The 27858-nt window shown below is 37.3% G+C and overlaps 1 long non-coding RNA gene across 1 annotated transcript; it reads right to left on the bottom strand.

The window, feature by feature from the left end:
• Positions 1-13633: 13633 nt before the first annotated feature.
• Positions 13634-21338, bottom strand: LOC134800595 (uncharacterized). The gene is made up of 3 exons (XR_010145552.1): positions 20553-21338; positions 14360-14452; positions 13634-13739 (listed from the first exon to the last, which is right to left on the bottom strand). It is a non-coding gene; the product is annotated as an uncharacterized LOC134800595 (long non-coding RNA).
• Positions 21339-27858: the final 6520 nt, after the last annotated feature.

The raw sequence follows: 27858 nt of genomic DNA, 5'->3' as shown, positions 1-27858 counted from the left end.
TAATGATGAAGAGGTAAGTATTAAAATATGAAATATGTATATTTTTCACATTCTTACATTAACAGTAGGTTTTTCTGCTGATTACGACGTTTAAAGGAAACTAATATTAACACTCATCAATAAGTAGTCGTGAATTGGAACAAGTGTAAATTTAAAAAAAATTGAAAAGTAAAAAGCACTAGTTCGAGATAACCAACTTTCCGCACGCTAAACAGCTACGTAAAGTAGCACTTTTTGAGCAACTGTATTAAAAAAATATTTTCAACCATAGTGCATCAAGACTTTCAAAAATCTTATGCCTTGGAGCAGCGGTCGGGAACCTTTTAGCAGCCAAGGGCCAAATAGTAGTTAACGGAGGTGACGCGGGCCGTACTTTGTTAATATTTATGACTTTATGAGACATTGTCGTTTGTCACTATTACATACAAAAAACTAAAAGGAAATAAAAAAACCGGGCAAGTGCGAGTCGGACTCGCGCACGAAGGGTTCCGTACCATAATGCAAAAAAAAAACAAAAAAAAAGCAAAAAAAAAACGGTCACCCATCCAAATACTGACCACTCCCGACGTTGCTTAACTTTGGTCAAAAATCACGTTTGTTGTATGGGAGCCCCATTTAAATCTTTATTTTATTCTGTTTTTAGTATTTGTTGTTATAGCGGCAACAGAAATACATCATCTGTGAAAATTTCAACTGTCTAGCTATCACGGTTCGTGGGATACAGCCTGGTGACAGACGGACGGACGGACGGACGGACGGACGGACGGACGGACGGACGGACGGACGGACGGACGGACAGCGAAGTCTTAGTAATAGGGTCCCGTTTTACCCTTTGGGTACGGAACCCTAAAAACCGGCACTAACACGAAACGAGTCGACCAACAAAAACAATAGCACACTGAAAAGAAAAAAATAATTATTTTGTCTTCAATAACGCAAGTGAATACAAATCTGCGTATTTATATATTTACAATCTGTTATTTTTGGAGTCGGTGCAGGTGCTTCACTAAGGTGCTCAAGTTTGTTTGAGGCTGGCACCGACTCCAAAAATAACAGATTGTAAATATATAAATACGCAGATTTGTGTGATTGATTTCAGAAGTATGTATATACATAGTTCATAGGTATTCACTTGCGTTATTGAAGACAAAATAATTATTTTTTTCTTTTCAGTGTGCTATTGTTTTTGTTGGTCGACTCGTTTCGTGTTAGTGCCGGTTTTTTTATTTCCTTTTAGTTTTTTTTCGGCGGTTATTTTTTTTGTTAAAAAGTTTTTATTTTATAATTTTCTGTGGCTATAATTTATACAAATTATTACATGCTTAATTTTTGATTACTTTTAAAATAGCTACCTACCTTGCTTTAGCTATTAACTGTTATATTAATAATCCTACTTTAACTATTATTTTGTTCTGTAATATAAATAAATTACCCCTATTGTCCCACCCTTAGGGTAGGATTTTTTCCAAATTTTTATTATTATTACGACTACTCTGTAAAAGGTTATGCGTGGTCATACGTTACAATCGGTGAGTGAAAAAATCAATCATCCCCTATTTTTCTACCCTTAAGGTTGGATTTTTTTTCCAAATTTATATGGGACCAACTTCGGGGTATACCCTTTCCAATAAAAAAATAATTATCAAAATCGAACATCTCTGTAAAAAGTTATGCGTGGTCATACATAAAAAAAAAAAAAAAAAAAAATACGCGTCGACTTGAGAACCTCCTCCGTTTTTTTTTTTCGTCGGTTGAAAATAGCCAAGGCGGCTCTCGGGCCGCAAGTAACAGGTTCACGAGCCGCATGCGGCCCGCGGACCGCAGGTTGCCGACCGCTGCCTTAGAGGATTTTCATTCATTCTAGTTTTTTTCATGAGCAGTTCAATTTCAACAAATACCTACTACTATTTAAATGCAGATAATTTTTTTTTTAAATCGCTGTCGAGGCTACATGGAGATGGAGATGCCAGCCAGCCAGCCGCCAGCGATGAGATACATCTCATGAACCGTGACAGTTGAAGTTTTCAGTGTATTTCTGTTGAGGCTATAACAACAAGTACTAAAAACAGAATAAAATAAATATATAAGTGTCGCTCCCATACAACAAATGTGATTTTTTTGCCGTAATGGTACGGAACCCGTCGTGCGCGCGTCCGACTCCCACTTTGCCGTATGGAGTAACAAACATAGAAAAATGCGAGTCGGACTCGCCCACCAAGGGTTCTGTACTTTTTACCCGACTACGGCAACGCAAAAGGAGGGTTATGATTTTTACGGGTATGTATGTGGGTATGTACTCGTATATATGTACGTTCATCTGTTCCCTCATAACTTCTAAAGTACTCATTATAATTTGACAAACGATATGTCGATATGTCATTCGAATCGTCTTAGGGTCGGTTGCACCAAACTGTTCGTACCTATCGTTAAAGAGTTCGCTACATTTTTATGTATGGAAAGTTTCATAGTAAAGCGCTGGGACTGACGTTGATCAGTCTGTCAAATGTGGTTGGTGCAACTGGCCCTTAGTCGTCCGCTGGTTATAGGTTATATCATAAATCATAAATCATTTATTTTTCGTGATAAACTTGGTGTACATACAAAAGTAAAATTAAATGCTTAATACAAACATAATTACAAATTGTTTACCACGAAATGGGCTCGCCTCAGCATAATGCTGACCCGAGAGTCGGCGCTGGTCTTCCGGCGAGTCCATTTTGGTGGGCCACGAACGCAGCTGTACGGCACGGCCTCGTAGAACTGAACGCAACCACTTGCGGCGGCTGCCAGCGCCATCTGGCCTACGGGTGTGACAAATGACAGATAACCTAAAAGGCAATGCCGTACAGACAGGGTGCTAACATATGATGATGATGATGTTATATGATGTCACAACAATTTGAACACGGCGCCCTCTAGAGGTCATAAAGTCATCACGAACGTTAATATATATTATGTACTACTAGCTGTTGCCCGCGACTTCGTCCGCGTGGACTACTTTTCCGCGTTACTTTTCTTGCATTCTAATAATATGCTCTTATACAACGATTCAAGTCCCGCACTTAAAAAAATGTTTGACGTTCATACAAACTTTCATCCCCTTTTTCACCACCTTAAGGGATGAATTTAGACAAACGCTGAAATTAGTTATCTTCTCTTTTAATGAAATAAGTTTTTACGAAATTAAATATTCCTAGCTTAAAATAAAACTTGACCCAATACAAACTTTCAACCCCCTTTTAACCCTTTTAAGGAATGAATTTTTAAAAACCCTGAAATTACTTTTCTTGTATTCTAATAATATGCCCTTATACAAAGATTGAAGTTCCGCACTCACAAAATATTTGATCTCCATACAAACTTTCAACCCCTTTCTCACGACCTTGGGGGATGAATTTTAATAAATGCTTAAATTCGTTTTCATGTTTTTTAATTTAATACCTTTTTGCATAGTTTCAAGTTCCTAGCTTAAAATTAAATTTGCATCCCAAGACGAACTTTTATCCCCTTTTTAACCCCCTTAGGGGTTGAATTTCCAAAAACCTTGCAATTACTTTTTTCGTAATCGGCTATTATGCCTTTCTAAGAAGTTTCAAAGCATTTGTAATGGATTCAAACTTTAAACCCCCTTTTAACCCTTTTAGGCGATACATTTTACAAAACGCTGAAATTACTTTTCTTGCCTTCTAATAATATCCCCAAATACAAAGATTCAAGTCCCGCGTTCGAAAAAATGTTTGAAATCCATACAAACTTTCAACCCCCTTTTCACCACCTTAGGGGATGAATTTTCAAAAACGCTGGTATTAGTTTTCTTGTATTTTAATTTAATACCATATTGCAAAGTTTCAAGTTCCTAGCTTAAAATAAAATTTGCACCCCAAGACGAACTTTCATCCCATTTGTAACCCCCCTTAGGGGTTGAATTTCCAAAAACGTTGCAATTACTTTTTTTTGTAATCGGCTGTTATGCCTTTCTAAGAAGTTTCAAAGCATTTTTAATGGATTCAAACTTTCAACCCCTTTTTATCCCTGTTAGAGGATGAATTTTACAAAACGCTGAAATTACTTTTCTTGTCTTCTAATAATATCCCCAAATACAAAGATTCAAGTCCCGCGCTCGAAATAATTTTTGATATCCATACAAACTTTCAACCCCTTTTTCACCACCTTAGGGGATGAATTTTCAAAAACGCTGAAATTAGTTTTCGTGTATTTTAATAATATATCTTTTTACGAAGTTTCAAATTCCTAGCTTAAAATAAAACTTGAACCCCTTACAAACTTTCATCCCCTTTTTAACCCCCTTAGGGGTTGAATTTCTCAAAATCGCTTCTTATCTCTTGTACACTTTATAAATGTAATCTGGTGTGAAAATTTCAACTTTCTATCTTTTGTAGTTTCTGCGTTGATGAATCAGTCAGTCAGTCAGTCAGTCAGTCAGTCAGTCAGTCAGGACACTTGCATTTATATATATAGATAGATAGATGAGCGTCATATACTAAAAGCGTCGGGCGTAGCCCAACGTACGTGGCGCGGTGTACGCGTCCCAAAGCCAAAGGAGTCGGGCGTAGTCCGATATATGCGGCGCTCTGCGTGCATTTCTGTATTGACGACGCCCTCGCAAAAGTAATATAAAGTGACTTCAAATCACAAACAAAACATCCTCCAGACTGAGCATAGCCTACCACTAGCACTACCCCCTCTGCCACGTATTACTCCATGTTCCAGTTAGGGATTGCAAATATTCGAAACTTTCAGGTATTCGAATATTCGACTTTTTCTGACGAGATTATTCGAATATTTTAAAAAAATAAGAAAAGGAACGAAAAATCGGTTTATTATCGTTTTATTCAAAAGCTTTTTTCACATATTGCTAAAATTAATGATATTTTGCAGAAATCCACTTATTGACTAGATTTTATCATCCTACTCTGAGATGCCCACGTTTATAAAAGCAAGTAAAACGCAAAAATTAGACATTTTCAATATTTCTAGATAAAACTTTTTATTATAAATGCGTCGTTGCGTGAATTAATATAACTTTAACCATCCAAACACGTATGTAAGAGAGAAAACATTTTAGTAGGTAAACACGAATCATTTTCTGATTTAAATTAACTTCTAGTCGTTAAGAGGTCTGTAAAATGGCCTTTAATTCCATTGTATTTTTAATCTTTATTGACTTTATTAGTCTTGGTAAGTTTAGTTTTGATTCCTAATGGTCGGCTATTATATAAGTTATATAATTGGTATTGGAATATTTAAGGGAAAAAGTTGGCTGACTACGGGGTGGATTATTCGTTAGCTAAAGGTGCATGGTTAGATTACCTAGTTCGGTAGGTTTGGTATGATCAATTTGTGAATTGCGATAAAGGGCAAGGTTTAGACTTCGAATATTCGCTTAAGGTACGCTTGTACTCAATAAACAGAAAGACCCTTTATCTTAAAACTTACGTAAGGTTACATGTACCTAGAAAAATCATTAGCCGCACCGTAATAAAACATACTTTTTGATTTCGTTTCCTTTGAAATTTAGTTAGATTTAACTGTATTAACAAAGCCTATTGAGAGGAATACAGTAAAAACATTATTTCCTTCGCATTTGGGTACCTACCGTTCCTCATTCACTGTTAATACCCGGCAAAATACACAGAAACTGTAACTACAGCGGATGAAAATAGATTTTACCTAGTAATAAAAAATATTCGCATATTCGAAACCTGAGCGGCCGAATATTCGAATATCAAAACAGGTCGAATATTCGACATATTCGAATATTCGAATTGCAAGCCCTAGTTCCAGTCGAAAGTGTCTTTGTGTGACGTCCGTGTCTTTGAACGGACCAATCACGACACGGGAGCGCTCACCTCGTCCCGCGCACCCCCGCATTTTTGGCATCATCGGTTGCATGAAATAATTGCTCTAAACTCGGTCTAGAGGATTCCTAGTCTATGTTTCAAATGGCTACAAATATAATGACCACCAAAAAATACTTTGGTACCCTAAATAAAAAAATCATGCTTACCAAAAAAAATTACTGAACACCAAAAAAATAAGACCTAAAAATACAAAAGTACCACCATTTTAATTACGGCTGCACTTCAAATTGTATTCAAATACCAAATATATTGAATGATCACCAAAAATCAATAATGATCACCAAATCTTGAAGACCAAATTAATGTGATATTTTCACCTAAATAAACCGCTATGATTACCAAAAAATGTATACATATTACCAAATAAAGTAAACTGATGCCAAAATTACTAGCCCCTCCCGCTCAACCCCCCGTACCCCGCACCGCATACCTACCTTACCTAATCTACTTTTCTAGTAGCATTTCGTTATGGTACTAGAAAAGTAAGTCAAACTGCTATCAGTTAAGTGTGTTAGGTTAGCACTGCGACCCTTACAGAAACGAAATGGTACTAGAAAAGTAGGTCAGGTTAGGTTTGAACTGCGACCTTTACAGAAACGAAATGCTACTATAAAAGTGGGTTAGGTTAGGTTAGAACTGCGATCCGCACAGAACCGAAATGCTACTAAAAAAGTGGGCTAGGTTAAGTTTCAACTGCTACCCATACAGATACGAAATGCTACTAGAAAAGTGGGTTAGGTTAGGTTTGAACTGAGACCCATACAGAAACTAAATGCTACTAGAAAAGTGGGTTAGGTTTGCTATCCTATTAAAGCAAATGACTCCAAAATAATCATTCTTCTAGAAACGACATGCTACTAGAAAAGTGGATTAGGTTAGGTTGGAACTGCGCTCCATACAGAACCAAACTGCTATCAGAAAAGTGGGTTAGGTTAGGTTTGAACTGCGACCCTTACAGAAACCAAATGCTACTAGAAAAATGGGTTAGGTTAGGTTTGAACTGCGACCCTTACAGAAAAGAAATGCTACTAGAAAAGTGGGTTAGGTTAGGTTTGAACTGCGACCCTTACAGAAAAGAAATGCTACTAGAAAAGTGGGATAGGTTAGGTTTGAAATGCGACCCTTACAGAAAAGAAATGCTACTAGAAAAGTGGGTTAGGTTAGGTTTGAACTGCGACCCTTGCAGAAAAGAAATGCTACTAGAAAAGTGGGTTAGGTTAGGTTTGAACTGCGACCCTTACAGAAAAGAAATGCTACTAGAAAAGTGGGTTAGGTTAGGTTTGAACTGCGACCCTTACAGAAAAAAAATGCTACTAGAAAAGTGAGTTAGGTTAGGTTTGAACTGCGACCCTTACAGAAACGAAATGCTACTAGAAAAGTGGGTTAGGTTAGGTTAGGTTAGAACTGCGACTGTAACAGAAATAAATGCTACTAGAAAAAGGTGACGAAGTGGATTAATTAATTTAATAGGATAACGATAATTATATTAAATATTTGCACATTTTTAGGGTTCCGTACCTCAAAAGGAAAAAACGGAACCCTTATAGGATCACTCGTGCGTCTGTCTGTCTGTCTGTCTGTCTGTCTGTCCGTCTGTCACAGCCGATTTTCTCCGGAACTACTGGACCAATCAAGTTGAAATTTGGTACACATATGTAAGTTTGTGACCCGAATACGGACATGTAACGTAAACAAATGAATTTTAAACATGGGGGCCACTTTTGGGGGGTAAATGAAAAAATGAAAAAAAAAAAAAAATTTCAAACTATATCATGTTACATATCAAATGAAAGAGCTTATTGTAAGGATTTCAAATAATTTTTTTTTATAATTTTCGAATCAACAGTTTAGAAGTTATTCAAGAAAATAGGCAAAAAATGACCATTCCCCCCCCCCCCCCTTATCTCCGAAACTACTAGGTCTAAAATTTTGAAAAAAATACATAAAATAGGTCTATACCTATAGATGACAGGAAAACCTATTAGAAATGTACAGTCAAGCGTGAGTCGGACTTAATTACAGTTTTTAATCCGACCCCTACGGATTTTTTAAAGAGATTTCACTCACGTTTCACATAAAAAATACATTGTTAACAGTGCCGGATTACTTAGAGTAGTAGTTTTCTTAGAGTAATTGGTGATAATTTTCTGATAAGATAATCATTTTAAATATTTAACGGTCTTACCTACTTACGAGTAATTGTAAGGTCAAATTAAAAATAATGTTTAAAAAAAATGTTAAATTGAGAGCTAGCTTAAAGTTTTTTGTACTCGTCGACTTTAATGGTTGAATTAATAAAGACTTTGTAACCAATAAGCAAAACAAGCACGTGCTTACGGCACCACGTTCAGGGAGGGCACCAAAATGCCAGGTTGAAAAAGGTGAACAAATTTTAAAATTAGGGACAGACACATCGTTTTTACCACACGATTTTTTTAGCTGTCCAAAAGCTAATTTGCAAAAATAATGGCGCGTAATTCTTTGGGAAACAATCGGTAGCAGTAGAAGAGTCGTGATTACATGCATAGATTCGATTTCAACCCACTCTTTTGCTGTTCGGCGTTAGGTCTTATGCGAGGCCTTCTGCCTTACGGCAAAGTTGATCTTCTGCCTTAATTACACTTGGGCGTGGATCCAAATCCAAGCTTTCCTCTTTCGCAGCTGGGCCTACTGCCTTTCTCACACTTCGCCAATTCAATTCCAAGCTCTCTGCTTTCTTGCATATTTTATGCATGAAAACAACCTCGCTGAGACCCTTAAATATCGAGCCCTATGCGAAGCTAGGCTGATAGAAAACTGTCCCATCCCTTCTCTGTATGAAATCCTGGATTCGCGCCTGGTTGGGACTAAAACTAAAATTGCGTTTTTATATCGAAAAATTTTCGGGCTCACTTCGCTCGCGTTTTCTATTACTTTATAAGGTATGATAAAGGTGACATTCGGGTGGCGACTGCAGCAACATTACTCTGTTGCAACGTTACTGCTGCAGTACTGTCAACTTCCGTGATAAAATGATGTGACTGATTTCCATACTAAAAGTAAAAATGTACAACTGTCTATCATATTGCGTTTTTATATCGAAAAATTTCCGCGCTCGCTTCGCTCGCGTTTCTATTACTTTCTACGCTATGATAAAGGTGACATTCGGGTGGCGACTGCAACAGCATTAGGTACTCTGTTGCAACATTACTGCTGCGGCACTGTCAATTTTCGTGATAAAATGATGTGACTGATTTCCATTCTCAGCTGTAATGCGGCAATGAACTTCTCTCAATTTACCAAAAAATCAATGTAATCTTGATGACCCTAGTGAGACCCCGGCACCTAGAAATGCTTAGGGCATCAAAATATCTTAATCCGGCACTGATTGTTAAAAATTGTGTAATATACGGAACCCTTGGAACGCGAGTCCGACTCGCACTTGGCCGGTTTTAATTAAAATGTGGTTACAATTTTGGTGGTCATTTACTATTTTTGGGTTTACAAAGATTATTTTGGAGTCATTTGCTTATGAGATCAAGATTTAAAAATTTGGTTATAATTTTACATTAAAATGGAGTTCTAATTTTGGTGGTCATTTACTATTTTTGGGTTTACAATGATTATTTTGGTGTCATTTTCTTTAATAGGATAGCAAGATGTAAAAATTTGGTTATCATTTTACATTAAAATGGGGTTTGAAATTTGGTAATCATTTAGTATTTTTGGGTTAATAATGATTAGTTTGGTGTCATTTCCTTTAAAAGGATAGTAAAGTGTAATAAAATTGGTAATCATTTCACATTAAAATGGTGTTATAATTTTGGTGATCATTCATTATTTTAGGGTGGTAAAATAGATTTTTTTGGTATTAAATTTTACTAAATCTGGTGATCAGTTAAATAGCAGCCGTTTCAAATAGTCATCAGTACGAAATCATGACCCCAAAATTAATTAAATTAAAAATAAGTTCTAAAACTAAAACACGACTAGCCGACTACTACTGTAAATCGCGCTCTAAAAAGTATAAAACAAGATAGAATTCTGAAAATATCATACTGGAAATATTATTAATGTTATCATTTTTAAACTAAAAAATATAACGTAATATAATTTACTATTTTTTTTTATAAATTTACAGAGATTCAGAGGATAGCCGTGGTCGTATGCCACGTTACCTTAAAGTTTATAATTGCGTGGCATACGACCACGGCGATCCTTTGAATCTCTGTAAATATATAACGAAAATAGTAAATTATATTACGTGGTATTTTTTAATTTAAAAAATTATAATAATATAATAATAAGCTCGCAGGGCAGCTTGTGGCGAGCTGTTGGGGAGTAACGACCCCACGGACCCGAGTGCTCCCGAGAGTCGGTCAGGGTCTCCGTCTCCGGCTTGTCTTCGTCGGTCGGAGTGGACCCCAAGGGGACCCGCAGGACTCTTCAGCTCTGGCTTGCCTTCATTGACCGTCCAGAGAGGAGTCGCTAGAGCTACATGCTCCAGGTGGCTTAGCACGGTCGCGTTTATATCCCTTGTCACCATGCCTGTCACGTTCTAACAAGTATGTAAGTGCGAAAGGGACGCGCATAGTGATAGTCGATAAAAATGGAACCGTGCTGAGCCCGCTGGGTTGGAAGTGAAAGATGCATAAGACGCGAGTTGGCACAGTGGCTGTTATAACAGGCACTGGGTAGAAAGCGGCGCACACCTCTCGACACCCCTGAGCCGCTTACACCAGTGTTGCTCCTGGTCGTCTTTACGACGACTTTCAGGGGCCCACCTAGTTAGTGGCAAGACACCGCCTGCCTCGATAACATGTAGAAACATTGTTATGGCAGGTGTCCGGACCTCTCGGCAATAGCCCAATCTTTTGACCAGCCAAACTTCAACACCATAACCGGCACTCTTCTCCATTGCATTTACAATAGCTCCTACGCCAGCTGGGACCGATTTACGGGTATCTATTTGTACCCGTGAATGGGTTCTAGCTGGTGTATTACATAACATCAAACTTGTCTTAAAGGGCCTCTGTGCTGTTGGCTTCGGCCCCACGCACGCCTCCCAAAGGTCCGGGACCCCATGGTCCCGAGATATGGAAAGACTTACAAATAATAATAATAAAGTGAAAGATGCATAAGACGCGAGTTGGCACAGTGGCTGTTAACAGCCACTGGGTAGAAAGCGGCGCACACCTCTCGACACCCCTGAGCCGCTCACACCGATGTTGCTCCTGGTCGTCTTCGCGACGGCAGTTTCAGGGGCCCATCTAGTGCGCGGCAAGTCACCACCTGCCTCGATAACTTGTGTAAACATTGTTGTGGCAGGTGTCCGTACGTCTTTGTAATAACCCAGCCTCATAACAGTCCACCCAAACTTCAATCCATAGACCAGTATACTGTTCTCTTTTTCTACAATAGTCCCAATGCCTGTTGAGACCGGTTCATGGGTGTCTATTGTTGCACCTGTGAACGGGTTCCAGCAGGCATTCTACATGACATAAAAGCTCTCCAAGGGGCCTCTACGTGTTGGATCTGTGTCCCCACGCAAACCTATCAAATAACCGGGATTACAGGCCCGTGATATCCAAGGAGATACAAATAATAATAATAATTTGTATGTATGTTGATTCGACGATCATTGTCCCGATAGTCGTTTCAGTGAACGGTTTAATAGCGAAGAGTCCTACATCTTGAGAGACTCTCGCTAGGTGGTTGGATCAAGGGTCAGATGCAGAAGGCGGTGATCTTGGACACGGCGCGGATAGTCCGCCGGTTCCTCTCTCTGCAGCCCTGACCACCGGTAGCTTGGGCCTTGCCCCGCTGCTGGCGGCACCCTAGGTTAGGTTTTTTATAATGTGTTTATATGTACTTATTTTTTATTCTTTTGTAAGTGTTTTTATATTTTACGTTTATATTCATATTATAAAAACCCTAGCCTAAGAAGAATGATGAATAAAAAATAATAATTTCAGCCTATAAGCATCCCACTGCTGGGCACAGGCCTCCTCTCATCGAGAGGGCTTGCTGGGCTATAGTCCCCACGCTAGCCCAATGCGGATTGGGGACTATATTTCCTGTATTATATTTTTAGATAAGAATTCTATCTTGTTTCATACTTTTTACAGCGCGATTAGAAGTAGTAGTCGGGTTTTAGTTTATGAACTTATTTTTTATTAGTATTTGTTGTTATAGCAGCAACAGAAATACATCATCTGCGAAAATTTCAACTGTCTAGCTATCACGGTTCATGAGATATAGTCTGGTGCCAGACGGACAGAGGAGTCTTAGTAATAGGGTTCCGTTTTTACCCTTTGGGTACGGAACCCTGAAAAACAACGGAAGGATCCTTCTGATTTTGAAATCTTTATGTAAATACACAGTGTTGTTTACCTTTTTTCTTTTAGGTGATTGGAGGATGCTCTTCTTTTTTTTAGAATAATCATGGTCTAGTAAATGCGACTGTCTCGATGTAGATGGCTCTGTAATTATAAATAAAATATTTTATTACATTTGGTAATAAGGAGTTACCATCTCTAAGATGTTTGCTAAAACCTAACGTGAACTAGGCGTCGTTGAAGAATTTCAATCTGATCATCATCAGCAGTTGCAGTTCCACGTCATCAAATGCCACGTTTTAGGGTTCCATACCTCAAAAGGAAAAAACGGAACCCTTATAGGATCACTCGTGCGTCTGTCTGTCTGTCCGTCTGTCACAGCCTATTTTCTCGGAAACTACTGGACCAATTAAGTTGAAATTTGGTACACATATGTAAATTAGTGACCCAAAGAGGGACATGTTTTTTTTTATAATTTTAAAATACATAGGTTCGAAGCTATTTAAGAAAATAGCCAAAAAATGACCATTCCCCTCCCCTTTATCTCCGAAACTACTGGATCTAAAATTTTGAAAAAAATACACAAAATAGTTCTTTACCTACAGATGGCAGGAAAACCTATTAGAAATGTGCAATCAAGCGTGAGTCGGACTTATGTACGGAACCCTAGAAACGCGAGTCCGACTCGCACTTGGCCGGGTTTTTTATACATATTATATATTATGCTTGATTTATTGAAGTGAAACTAAAATCACAATACCTATATATGCCTGTAATATTTAACCCTTAAATGCATAGTGTTGCCAAATGTCTACAAAGCATTAGACAGCTCACAGATTAAAAAAAAAGGCTTACGTTCTTGAACGCACCTTCATACCAAACGTCAAGTAGTAGGGTGATGATTTAAGGGTTAAATTTACGCAATATTATTAATTTATAAAAATTACATTCGTTTTAAGACGAAAAGTCGGAAAGCTTGGAAAAATCCAGAAGTTGATATTTTTTAGTATGTGATTTTGAACGGTGTTTTCGGGGTTTGTAATTATTTAATATTTAAAAACTTTATCATAGGTATATCACAAATAGTGTACCTTTCTAGTGGTAGTAAAAAAATTCATATATCTATTACTGAAAATTACATATTTACATAAATATGATTTAGCCAATTCAACTTCTAACACTGATTTCGCAGTGAAAATCGAAGTTATATTTTTTTTTACTATTTTTCCTAGAATCGGCAAACAATAATGTGATACATATATTAATATCGGGCAAAAAGAAAAAAACATGCATTTAAGGGTTAAGGAGTCCATTCGATACCTGATGGATCTCATCATCAGGACTCAAACTTGACAATACAATACAAATACTATATTACACACCTCAATAAAAGGAAACAACGCAAAAGAAAACAGAAACACAAGCAGAGTTTACCTGTAGTAGCAGATAACTTTTTTCTTTTAGGTGATTGGAAGCTGCTCTTGTTTTTTTTTACAATAATCATGATCCAGTAAATGCGACTGTCTTGATGTAGGTGGGTCTGTAAATTGAAAAATGATTAGTGCAGTAATTGGCACAACACGTGCATAGTTATGTCGAAAGTTTAAAGGGCCATAATGGACTGTAAAATGTTGATAATTATTAAGAAGTACTGTATCCGTAAAAGTGTATGACGACTTTATCAATGAATTCATTCATAATTTCTCCATGCATTTTCGCAGCTCACTGTACTGGTATGTAACTTTTCATTTTTCTAATATTTCTAGTGCCAGGCCATGGGCCAAGAAGGGTCTACCTATATCATTTTAATATTTTTACTCGACTACGGCAGGTCTTGCTGTCTACATGTATTGCTTACACGAAAATACCAATTTAACATTTTGTTGATATTTTGTATGGGAGCGTCAATTATATTTCGCTATTTCGGGGTTGGTCCCATATTAAATGTTGCCGAGTAGGACCTATTATATTCATCCCGTAAATTATTGCTGGTGCATCATAATATAGATGGTCAAGCAAATCTTGTCAGTAGAAAAGGGCGGCAAATTTAAAAATGTAGGCGCGAAGGCTTATCGGCCCATAGAAAATTTGTGTTTCCCGCCTTTTTCTACTGACAAGATTTGCTTGACCAAGTATATTAACATTATTAACTCTATTTACCTGAACTGTGTGACCGTTTCCTTTTACGTGATTGGGATATTTCTTTGTGACTTAATCTTTGACCTGACAGCTGTTGCTCGAGCATATATGATTCTGTAAATATTCAAAGCATATAATTATAATCTAAATAGAGTCTGGCTAGCCAAATATTGTTGACAGATATTTCTTTGTTGTATCACCAATTGTCTATGATTGAAAAAAAAAAGCTAAAAGTCAGTTGTCAATTTATGTCATTCATTCAAATTGTTTGCGGTTTATAAGGGGTTTATTTTAAATAATATTAATAATTACTATACCGAGTGAGGTCCGCAAACTACTATTTAAGCTCGTAAACAATTACGATGATGTGCGAAGTCGATGCTCTAGATATTTTGATACTTTAAGTGCTAGTTCTAACATTTGCCTATAACTTTGATTAAAGTATGTGAATTTATTAATACCATAATCTCATAAACAGGATAAGTGTGTAAAGAAACGGATAAACTAGTTCTGGAAAATATCAATAAAATCAAAACATCGTAAACATGGGTTTGTCGTTGACTGTACTTTGCATAGTGGTAGAAATTAAGTGCGCTGACTTTGAGTGCTCGTCAACGTATATTTAATTTATTTCCTTAGGTACCTTATGTGTGCACAGAAAATCAAAAATATTTTCTAGTATCAAAACTAATTCTTACTACACAAAGTGTGACCAGCCCAAGATCTTTTGAATTGTTAAATCTGGGCGTAAAGGAAACTATGATAAGTCCATATGAAGATGTATATTGTCGAGGAAATAGGCACTGATTACAAATTTAGGCTGTTCAGCAGAAAGGTCGAAACGAATGTGACGGCATCACGCACGCGAACAAAAGCTGTATATTTATTCAAACATTTAAACTTGTTCAGACGTGGCTCACTCCGCGATTTCGTCGCTTTGCTACAGGTAGCTAAAAGTACATCCGTTCCGCCCCAATTTTGGGGAAAGCCATAAGCCGCGCGTGGCGCTGTCGCCACCTAGCGGCCATATCTGTGTTGATCGTAACAGACGCGTTTTGTTAGAGAGTGAGTCTTCTGTACCTAGTACTATTATTTACTCTGTGACTTGTTCCACGTGCGTTTATGCAGTTACCTATAAAACAAGATTCTTTTTCTCAAAAATGGACGGCAAAGTCGACTTTGCCGTTTAAAAAATAGGTTGCGAAGCGCGTAGTTTATGGTCAGTCAAAAATTAAAAAGTTAAAAACATTGCAGTCTCGATTTTGGGACTGCAATGTTGCATACAAATTCCATTATTTGTCGAGTTCCAAACTTTTTAAAAGTTGAAATGGCCATATCAAATGAAGGCACAGGCCCATTAAACAGCCAAACAGATGATTAGTACCGCGACTATTTAGCTGTCTCAAATAGGTTGGCGTATTTTCGGCAGAAAAATACACTTCTATTGTATTATTAAAAAAATAAAAAGGCGGCAAAGCTAATTTTTTCAATTGTTTCTACTTTTTTCTGTGAAAATATATACGTAAGAAAGTTGCTTTTGTAAAATATTTCTATGATATTTATATTTCTTGCACCATTTTTGAGAAAAGCACTATATATGACTCGGCTGGAAGGCTACTTGCTGGCTTCGGATTCAATTAAACGGACTCCCAAGGTCGTCCGTTTAAAACGAATCCTCAGCCTGCAAGTAGCTACTTCCGAGCCTCGACAATAATGTACTATTAGTTTACGAAGACACTTTCCAACACTGGCCCTTAAACCAAAGCAATCTTGTTTAAACACACAAACACAAAACTTAAGTAGTAATAAAAAAGTAAATTAACAAAAACATATGCACTGAACTTTCGCTACACCATATCAACAAAGTTCAGTTATCCACATTATGAATCGTAATTCAATAAATGTTTATAAAATAAACGAGTCTTTTAATTTCATGTACTTAATCACTATCATGTTTGACTAAACCAACAAATAACCCTGATGGTAATTACATTAAGAACACAATTATTACATAGAATACATAGTTATATGCATTTACCTATGACAGTAATGTGAGTTGTCTCACAAACTTACTGTGTTTAACTTTACACAACGCTTTTGTCAGTATATCTGCCAACATATCATTAGTATTCAGATACTCAATAGTAATCTTATTACTATTTACAAGTTCTCTAATAAAATGATGCCGTATATCGATATGTTTGGTCCTAGCATGATATAAAGAGCTTCTACACAATTTTAGCGCTGACTAATTGTCATTGAAAATTGTCGGTACAATTTCTTTATTTATAATTTCTTTCAGAAATGTACTAATAAACAAACCCTCTTTACAAGAATTTGACAAAGAGTAGTATTCGGCTTCGGTAGAGCTAACTATTTTTTGGTTGCGACTTTCCCAAGTAACTACTGACTCACCTATTTTAAAAACAAAGCCCGTGTACGACCGGCGGTCCACGTCGTCACTGCCCCAGTCTGCATCCGCATATCCAGTGATATCCAGCTGCTGCTTGCTTTTCTTAAAAGTCAAACGGAGATCCAAGGTACCTTTCAAGTAGCGCAGGACACTTTTGGCTGCTTTCCAGTGGGTCTCTGTAAGTAAATGATTCATTAAATTGACTCAAGTAGCTAACTGCGTATGCGATGTCTGGTCGGGTACAGATAGCAATATACATAAGAGAACCTACAAGACCTCTATAATCATAGGTATCATCTCTTTGATTGCCCCTAGGTAACTTAAGTCCTGTTTCCATGGGAGTAGGCGAACACTTTACACTCTTCCATCTGGGGGACGGCGGTGCCCCCGCCAAGTCGAGCAAAACAAAGAGGCACGGCCGTACCATCCTTTTCTCGAATTTTCTCGAAGCGATTCAGGCCATTTTCGACGTCCTGTAATTTTGTGCTGGCTAAAGCTAGAACCTTAAGTTTTCAGTGACATATAGGGCTTAACATGCTTTACATATAATCTCAAAAACATTCAATTTGAACTTGTAGTTTAAGAATTATTGTACGTCAAAGTTCCTTAATTTCGACACTGACACACTCACTCACTCACTCACTGGCTCGCTCACCGATCATCATAATTCTAAGATATTTCTAGCATACCCACAAGCTTCAAAGGGTCTAGCAGGCTAAGCGAACAAGAAGTGCTCCCAACGACGGACTTGGTCATTCTTTCAGGTGGTGTACTGGCAGGTCCTAAGAACACTCTATGCTAAATATCAGTCTTCGATGTTCTTTTGTTTTCGAGTTATTCAGGATAATGTAAAATAATCAGTGTATCATTGAAAGTGTCATATTTTGGAAACTGTTCAAGTTAGATAAACCAAACAAAATTATATTTGACAACAATGAAATAGACTACAAAATGGATATGTTTAACCTGCATCATGTCCTTATACTTCATTATAAAAAAAAAAACATTTTATTTTTCTTCTCGTTTTTTCTACTATTCGCGGAGGTTTTTTTTTGACATGACGCACGAAGATTTATGCAAATATTTTTATATGTGTATGGTATGTAGTGGGTATTAGTGGCTACTCATGCATATTTTTTTTGTAGGTGTACCTCCGCGAAAAGGGTTATTCCCACTAGTTACCACCAAGTTCTTACCAGTGGTAACTACTGGGAATTTTTTTCCCAGTAGTTACCACCAAAATATTGTCAGAATTCAATACTAATAAAAACAGTATAAATAGTATAGGTAGTATAAAATAAATGTAGCGTGCTGTAATAAATAATTATGTGTCAGTTAGTGATTCAGTAAACTGCTTTAAAAGTGATCAAAAATATTAAAACAGTTTTACCGGTATAAGTGTAAAAACTAAAATAGAAGAGTCTCATTCTAGTTAAATCGAAATTAACTTATTATCCGGATTAAATTTATCTTATTAAATATAAATTGAATTACATATTTATACAAACGAACAAACAAATCAGTCAAAACCGATAGAACTGATTTCGTTTTATTATTTACAGCTACTTCATTTCGTTCTATTCTATTATAACACGACGCAGAGCTGGAATATGTAGGTATTCATAATTTGTAGTCAGGCTACATAAGGGCATGGTTGTTATTAAAACCGCTTAGGGCGCGCTTCGGATGGGCTGACTGCTCGGACTAACCAGCTTAGGCTCGCATTCCAATTACGCTCGGGTAGTACATCGCTCGGTCATGTTAAACTGGTTGGCTCGATTGCTTAAACACCCACGCTAGCGGGATGGTAATAACACTCTACCAGAGGGGCATCGGGTACTATTCGTACACTTATTTTTTTGTATTTAACTTGTATTCTTTTGGTCCTTTTGGAAAATATGTTTATTGGAAGAACGTGTAAGTAATTAAAATCACATAAAACAACCTTAAATTGAGTACGACGAAGGAGCAAGAGCGCGTCAGGGTAAGAGCAAAAATCAGAAAAAGAGTAAAATAATAATTATGTACTATCTGATTCTGATGGCGATGGCGTGCGAATGCGAACGTCTATAAACCCTGGTAGAGTTGGGAATGTGATCTTGCAATTAAATTTGGTATAGATGTTTTTAAGTTTTCTTAATATTTATCACGGTAAAGTAAGAAACAATGTAGGACCATCAAAATTTATGAAATAAGAGTTATGGTAATACCTTATGCAGATTTGACAGGTTACAACCTTGAATGGTTTATCGCAATATAAGTATGAATAATATCGGTACCTATGCATTGTAATTGCTAAACAATCGTTTAGTTCCTAAATATCCTTTGTGTTGTTCTTATTAAATAACACGAGTGCACTAAGTGTGGCGCGCAACGCGCACCCTTTTGTTCTTAACCGCCGTGTTGGCCGTGTCTGACCCTTGCGAAATATCCTTTGTTTGGCATAACTGCCAGCCCTTATGGCCGATAAGAATGGTATTGGTTGACATAGTTTGATAATCATCCATTTTTACCTGGCCCAAAGAATGAATACGACAATCTAATCAGTCCACTTTTAAGTATGTATGTCGGAAGCAACTGTGGACATGGGCGCGTTACATTATATTAAACGAGGGCGAGGGACAGTTTTACTTCATACAGGATGTGAATATTATGCGAAACGAAAACATTCCCAACTCTACCAGGTTTTATAGACGTTCGCATTCGCACGCCATCGCCATCAGAATCAGATAAAGTACATAATTATTATTAGGTATACTCTTTTTCTGATTTTTGCTTTTAGCCGAACGCCCTCTTGCCCCTTCGTCGTACTCAATTTAAGGTTGTTTTATGTGATTTTAATTACTTACACCTTCTTCCAATAAACATATTTACCAAAAGAATAAAAGTTAAATACAAAAATAAACTTAATACGAAGTGTACGAATAGTACTGATGCCCCTCTGGTAGTCCTGGTGGAGTGTTATTACTATCCCGCTAGCGTGGGTGTTTAAGCAATCGAGCCAACCAGCGTAACATGACCGAGCGATGTACTACCCGAGCGAAATTGGAATGTGAGCCTAAGCTGGTTAGTCCGAGCAGTCAGCCCATCCGAAGCGCGCCCTAAGTGATTTTAATAACAACCATGCCCTTATGTAGCCTGCCTACAAATTATGAATACCTACATATTCCAGCTCTGCGTCGTGTTATAATAGAATAGAACAAAATGAAGTAGCTATAAATAATAAAACGAAATCAGTTGTGTCGGTTTTTTGACTGATTTGTTTGTTCGTTTGTATAAATATGTAATTCAATTTACAGTTAATAATAATAAGATAAATTTAATCCGGATAATAAGTTAATTTCGACTTAACTGGAATGAGACTCTTCTATTTTAGTTTTTACACTTATACCGGTAAAACTGTTTTTATATTTTTGATCACTTTTAAAGCAGTTTACTGAATCACTAACTGACACATAATTATTTATTATATCACGCTACATTTATACTATACTATTTATACTGTTTTTATTAGTATTGAATTCTAACAATATTTTGGTGGTAACTACTGGGAAAAAAAAATCCCACCTTTTACCAGTGGTAACTACTGGGAATAAAAATTCACCAAACAGAGTTGGTGGTAACTAGTGGGAATTTTTTTCCCCAGTAGTTACCACTGGTAAAAGGTGGGATTTTTTTTCCCCAGTAGTTACCACTGGTAAGAACTTGGTGGTAACTAGTGGGAATAACCCCGCGAAAAGTATAAAAAAAATTTAGAAGAAAAATAAAATGTTTTTCTTTTTTATAATGAGTTGTACTCACAAGACTTCCCTCCAATTGGCAGCATCTGGACCACTCAGTGCTTCTTGTATAAGTCCGTGGAGCATCTGGATCGGACGAGCCCGCTAGGAATCCAAAATGTGGAGAACCCGTTGAACTGTCTGAAGTATCCATACTCTCCTCCTCTGGAATATAAGTTGCATCGGCCGGATCATCACATTCACCTGAGCTAGACGAATCATGTATTATGACCGTACTGAGAATTTTATGTCAAATTGGCATCATCAGACGTAGCACAGCTGTGATCGTGGCCCACAAAAATGGACTCGCCGGAAGACCAGCGCCGACTCTCGGGTCGGCATTATGCTGAGGCGAGCCCATTTCATGGTAAACAATATGTAATTATGTACCTATGTCTAACCTTATCATTGTTACTTTTGTATGTAAAACAAGTTTATCACGAAAATAGTGTTAGCGGTACAGCCTGAAATTCGGGAATTAGCTGCAAATGGGGTTAATGGTATGAAAATCGGTACGATTTATCTTTAGACCATTTGAATCAATTTGACCCGTAGCACCAAAAGAAAAAAAAGTAGAAGAGTTATGACGTCATCTTTTTTTGTATGGAAAAAAAAATTGTTCAGAAACCAATCGTGTGTGGTATTAACCCTCTGCAACCGTGGTGACTTTTTTAGAGAGATTCTACTGATGTGGTGTCTATCAGACCTCATTTTCGATAATTCATTAAAAATAAACTAATGGCAAAATGGTAACTATTGTTTTATATAATATATAACAATCAATCCATTTATAATTTAATAAACTCAATTGTAAAATACGTTTAAAATAAAATACATAAGAAATATATTATAAATTTTAATGAGATCACAGTTTCTAACAGTGGCTAACAAAAAAAAAATAAAAAAACTTAACAATCAACAACTTCAAGTAACTTCATTAATTGTCCTTCTTTTGAACATTATATTTATACTTTAAAAAAAATAGGGAAAATCTAAAGACAGAATAAGGCACTAATCAGTCCTGAAGTTGGTACTTATTTTAAAGGAGTTTCGTCGATCAACTATGTAAAATATAATTATTTATGTGGTGAGGTCTCTCAGACACTATAGAAACATTACTATTTTTGTGAGGTGACGTCTGATAGACCCCATAATTACTATGAACAAGTACATATTTTCCTGAGGTGAGGTCTGTCAGACCCAGGACTTATTTCTGTGCTCACGTCTGTGGGACACCCGCAGCTCATATCTCCCGATGCATGCACCACATTGCCGCTCGGGCATCACTGTCCGATGCCGCGAGTCGATTGAGGAAGGTAATGAGCGAGACAGGACTATATCGCGCCGTACGCCGTCATAGCAACAAAAAAAATATTTGGCGGTGTCTGATAGACCGCACATCAGTCGCAGAGGGTTAAATGAAAGGGCATTCGGAGCCGGTTCTAAAAATATACCACATTATTATATTTTCGTCACTATTATAAGAGTCTATAACCCTTTGTATGCTGACAATACCCAACAAAAATGTACTTTTTGCCTTTCGGATCTAATTTTGAACGCTTCAAAGTCATCGCATAAGCCACAGAACCAAAGATACGTAAATGACTTAGAGATACCTTTTTCCCACTCCACTTTTCTTCAGGAGTGCTCCTCAGTACAGCTTTCGTAGGACAGCGGTTTTTGACGCGTGTTAACGGCCTCCGCCCAGAATTCGTTGCTTAGGCCCGCATCTTGCAGCATGCATCTTGCAGCCTGCATCACGGTCCTGTTCGCGCGTTCAGCGACCCCGTTCTGAGCAGCGGAGCCAGGAACAGTGGTTTGATGCACGATGCCATTGCTCTTGAGACACGCCTGAAAAGCAGAAATTGTGAATTCTCCTCCATTGTCGCTACGTAGCGATTTTATCTTTTTACCTGTCTGGTTCTCCACTAAAGCTTTAAACTCTTTGAACCTATCAAATACTTCACCTTTTTTAGTTAAAAAGTACACAAACGTCTTTCTAGAATAGTCATCTATGAAAAGCAAGAAATACCTCGCACCGCTGAATGAGGGAAATGGTAGCGACTAAACCCAGGACCTCTTTAGCCCTGTTGAGAGATTTCTTAGGAAAGGGGGCCCTACTTGCCTTACCTTGTACACACGCTACACACGTTTCAAAATCTCTACTATCATATGATATAGGTACCAGAAACCGTGACGGCATCACGCACGCGAACAAAAGCTGTATATTTATTCAAACCTCGGAGTAAATATCTATGGAGTAGAGACGCGCACTAATTTCTATCTGAAAAATTCTGTCGTTTTTGGCGCGGGGAACGAGGTAACGCACACAAATAATGTTAACACTAATGCATTTTTAGCATGCGTCGCTACACACGCACACGACAAAATTATCAAACACTAGCAAAAACTATATTCACACAAGTACAAGAACAAACACAGACAACCCTGTCCGTGAACGAGATGACGTCAGTTCTAAGTAAACCTAGATAGTGCGAGGGACGCGCCGATAATATTGTCGATAAAATTGACAATGAATTTTAATTTCTGATTTTATCAATTATAATAATAATATAATATCAAGTCTTTGTACCAGCATTTTACTAACTTATGATGATTTACTTATGATGATTTAGATGTTATTTCTAATAGTTTGTCAATTTGTTTAGGGCGAATCTTGCAAGCTGATATAGAATGATTTTTTATTATCAGTTCATTAGTTAATATTTTACATGTTGGTTTACTTCTGAAAGCAATGCAATATACTATCGAGCATGCAGATCTGATGACAGAGATGGAACGCGGCCATAGGATGTCATTTAAGGGATATTGAGTAGGGGATAATTAGTATATATATCGGCGGTAGATCGTAAAATCGGGCATATCGAGATATTCCTAGGCATATCATGAAACGCCGCCATTTAATAATCTGCCTTTTGAATTTTTTGCCACGGCTAGTGCTGCATTCTATGTGGCATTTGGAGCAGAATGCGTAGGTACTAAAATCATACGCTACCCAAACACGTACTATAAGTAGGCTGTCAAGCCATTTCAATGGTTATCATTTGCTAAAATTAGGACATCCTACTTATTCGATATGCCTTAATGTTGAGGTTTGAACGGTATGGCTGGTGGTCACTAGTCAGATCATGACATGCCGGCGTTTCACGATCTGCTTAGGAATATCACACCTTGAAGTTAGCACGATATGGCTGGTGGTCACTAGGTAGATCATCATCTGCCTAGGAATATCACTCCTTGAGGTTTGTACGATATGGCTGGTGTTCGCTAGGCATCATGACCATCTGTATATTATTCATTATGTTTATATCGATTTTACCGATATTGGTTTTTATGGTGTCCCATCACTAATATTGGTACGGTGATACCAGAGTAATAAATTAAAAGTGCCTATTTATGGAAAGTGACAGCCGTAAATACCTTAAATTAATAAAATATTTGACATGTTAAATAAAAATATATAGCTGGTCAAGCAAATCTTGTCAGTAAAAAAGGCGCGAAATTCAAATTTTCTATGGGACGATATCCCTACCCGCCTACATTTTTCAAATTTGCCGCCTTTTTCTACTGACAAGATCTGCTTGACCAGCTATATGTAGAAACTAAAGGAAAAATGAATTAAAAAAAAGAGTCTATCGGTAATTTTACGTTATTTAGGGGTTGTGCACAAATCACGCGAGATGTTTTCGACTACTTTTTGATCCCCCGTCCCCCTTTTCTTTATTCTTATAGATCTATTTATTTGATTAAATAGATTAGGTTGATATGAAACTAAGGTGTTATATAAAAATAATGTGTTACATACATTATATGTGACGTCCCACGGGTAAAGGTACCTTATGGGGGTTGGCGCTTACGCTATTATTAACACCGCTCCAATATTATTGCGGCGCCATGCGACGTAAGCGCCGGCCGCCATAAGGTACCTTTTTCCATGGAACGTCACATACAGTGGAAACTGGATAAGTGGAATCGCAAGGGACCGGCTGTTTAGTTCCGCTTATCCAGGTTTTCCATTTATCCAGTTTTCCACTTAACCAGTTCAAATAAAACGTTTTCTCACTTACAGAGGCTCTCGCTAACAGAGGTTGTGGATGCTAGTAATGTCGCTTATAGAGGTCACGTATATTCATATTCATATTCATATTCAATTCTTTATTGCAGATAACAGATGATCCATATTAAATTAAAATAATTAAAATTACGTACACAACAATAAAACAATAAATAGGTACACAGTATAGGTACAGGTATAGGTATAGTATGGTCAAATAAAAGATCCAGAATTAAATAATACACTAAGATTGAATCTTCTCCTTATCTTTAATTAGTCTACAAAGCGTAGACTGTGGCACACTAGACTGGACCCACTTTCATAGTCTGTTATAATTTTTAATTTATCCCGAAGAGATAAACACTTGATTTTGCGCTTAGGCATTGCTTATCTAACAGCACGGCACCGTACCACGGCTAAAAGAACAAAACTGAACGATGTGTGATCTCATACAAAATACGTAGTTAAAACACGAACCATAATGTTAACGAAACAAACTACCCTCCTTGTGACGGTTTATTAAAAATACAAATTTTATAACGCCGACGGCCGAGCTATTCCACTCATAGAGGTTTCGGAGACGGCTGCTTCCAGTTACAGAGGTAAAAATAAGAAATTTTAGAAAAAATGGATTCCGCTTATAGAGGTCCCATAATTCCACTTATAGAGGTAATTCGTTGCCAAGGGACTGGAACCGAGAACTTGGGTCCACTTAAAAAGGTTTTCCACTAACCCAGGTTCCACTTATCCAGTTTCCACTGTATAACAAAAAGCAACGCAAATAGGGCATATTCCTGCAATGTTCTGCCGCCAGAGTGTAGCACTAAGCTAGCTAGTAAATTTTCTCTTTTCTCTTTATCGCTCAAATATGCAATAGTGATAGAGAGGTTAGATAACGAAATTTAAATTTTCTTGTTCCGCGGCGGACCCCCAGATTGTGATGGATTGTGGTAGTCGCGCCCCCTACGCAGAGTTTCGCATAATATTTCCTATTAGAAATTCTACTCGTACCTAATTAATATTTAGAAAGTCTTCTTTAGAATTACCCTAAATTAGATCTAAATCATATCACTGGTATCACTGTCAGATTGACAATGTTTTTTAGTTATTTGCAAAGTTAATGCACTATTTGATATCTGAGAATAGTACTTACATATGATAAGAAACGTGATCTTTTTGTAGACTAGACGTTTCCGATCTCATTTTGCACGAGAAAACGCTGCAATTCGGCATTTTCGGCTCCTATCATTCCGCTTAGACTGACGTTTGCTGAATGGCGTATGACGTGTGGCAACTAGTTTTATATAACCTCCTTGACCGGCGGCCGCGATCTTTTTGCAGAGGGGAACGCCTGTTAATGGCCGCTCCATAGATATTTACTCCGAGATTCAAACATTTAAACTTGTTCCACGTGCGCTTATGCAGTTACCTATAAAACAAGATTCTTTTAGTTTACGAAGACACTTTCCAACATGAATTTCCCGCCAAAACTTTGTGTAATATTTCAGTAGCCAGACTCTAATGAAAACGTAGGATAGGCCTTACGGACAATAAGAATGTGCTACCAGTACAGCTGTGTCACGGACACGAATTCGAGCCAATCGTGCAGTCAACAATCAACCAACTGCGATTGGTTGATGAGTTCGCATCAAGCGCGCGCGATTGGTTGCAACTATTTACGTTAGACTGCACTATTGGCTATAATTCGTGAGGCACACCGCTGAACTAGCACTAGCACCATTCATAGTGCCCTAAGGCCCGTCCTTAGATATATGTTAATGGAAAACGTTTCAAGAGATTTAGCTGTCAAATACAAGCTAAAACTTACCCGAGTTACTAGGCCCAGCGATAGCTTCTACTTGAGGTAGTGAAACTTCATTGTCATTCCTTTTATCAACAATGTTTGAATAAGCATTATTGGAAAAATTCAGCTGAGTTTCATCAGTGATTGGAATAGCTTCAAGCTTTTTTAATGGTATGGCTTGAGATGGCAGCTGCTGTCCAGACATGAATGATGAGATTCGTAGAAATGTTCCTTTTCGAATAAACATGACAAGGAAAATTAAGCAGCATTTCATCAGGAAGTGGATCAGCTATTAAATTTTTTGAAGGTATGGCAGATGGCAGACTTGTTAAGTCGATTGTTTTTTTTATTAAAAGCTTTTTTTTTCGAAATGGTCTGCGCATACAAATTTTAATTCATGTAACTTTTCTATGGGAAGATATACCAGTGGCCTATTTTATAAAGCTACAAGTTACAATTTACAAGCGGAAGTCTCTTTCTAACCCTATGTGTTAGAACGAGACTTCCGCTTGTGAATTGTAACTTGTAGCTTTATAAAATAGGCCACAGGTCTTCGTTCCCAATTAATTTGACCCACTGCTTGCACCTGAAAACATTTAAATGTGTTATATAATTACAGTTTGCAAGCAAAATGTAGCGTGAAAGGAAGATTCTAAATAAGTTTTTGGTACAAGCTTTTATCGCTGACTGTACTTTTCTTACGACAGACAACTAATACTCATCGAGACAATTCTAAAAACCCCTAACACAATTAGGTTGCGTTGTTTCATCACAGAGTTCCTATGGCCACCTCCTGTCTCCATCATCAGATCAGCTCGAAGATTTGATTACAGACTACGGGACAGGTGAAGATAAATAAAAGCTTTTAAAATGGGAAGTTATGTGACTAGGTATAATGGCAAAAGGAAAATTTTCTGTAAGGAAGATATAGATCTGGGAAAATTTTCGGAGAATTAATTATAGTCATATCGCATGCAAGATAGAGCTAGACCATGAAAAGTCTGCAGCGATTTTGACACCTTGCCCACGCAGTGCAAGTGTTATTTTAAACGTCAAACGTCTTTGAAATTATGACGTAGAAATAACACTTGCACTGTGTGGGCTATCAAAATCGCTGCAAACTATTCTTGGTCAAACTAACAGGAAATTTCACTCATCTTACTATATTATTTACATTGATAAACAAACAAAGCTGCAGTTATCGATACTTGTAGTTCATCCCTAGTTGACAATGAAAATTATATGAAATATCAAATTTTCGATGTGTTTTGGTGTGTTTACACCAAAATAAAGCTAAAAGTATCTAAAGCAATACTTACCGGTCTTCATCCAACGGGAATTTCGCCAGGAATTTCCTTTTTTCGGAAACATCGCGAGTGTAGCGATTGCCAAATATTTCGCATTTAAAGGCTCTTATTTTCGGTGGCATTTACACAAAATCTATGAAGT

Source organism: Cydia splendana, chromosome 20, assembly GCF_910591565.1.
Source record: "Cydia splendana chromosome 20, ilCydSple1.2, whole genome shotgun sequence".
NCBI classification, from domain to species: domain Eukaryota; kingdom Metazoa; phylum Arthropoda; class Insecta; order Lepidoptera; family Tortricidae; genus Cydia; species Cydia splendana.
Note: the sequence above shows the minus strand (reverse complement) of the source record. Positions and strands in the feature narration are given on the sequence as shown.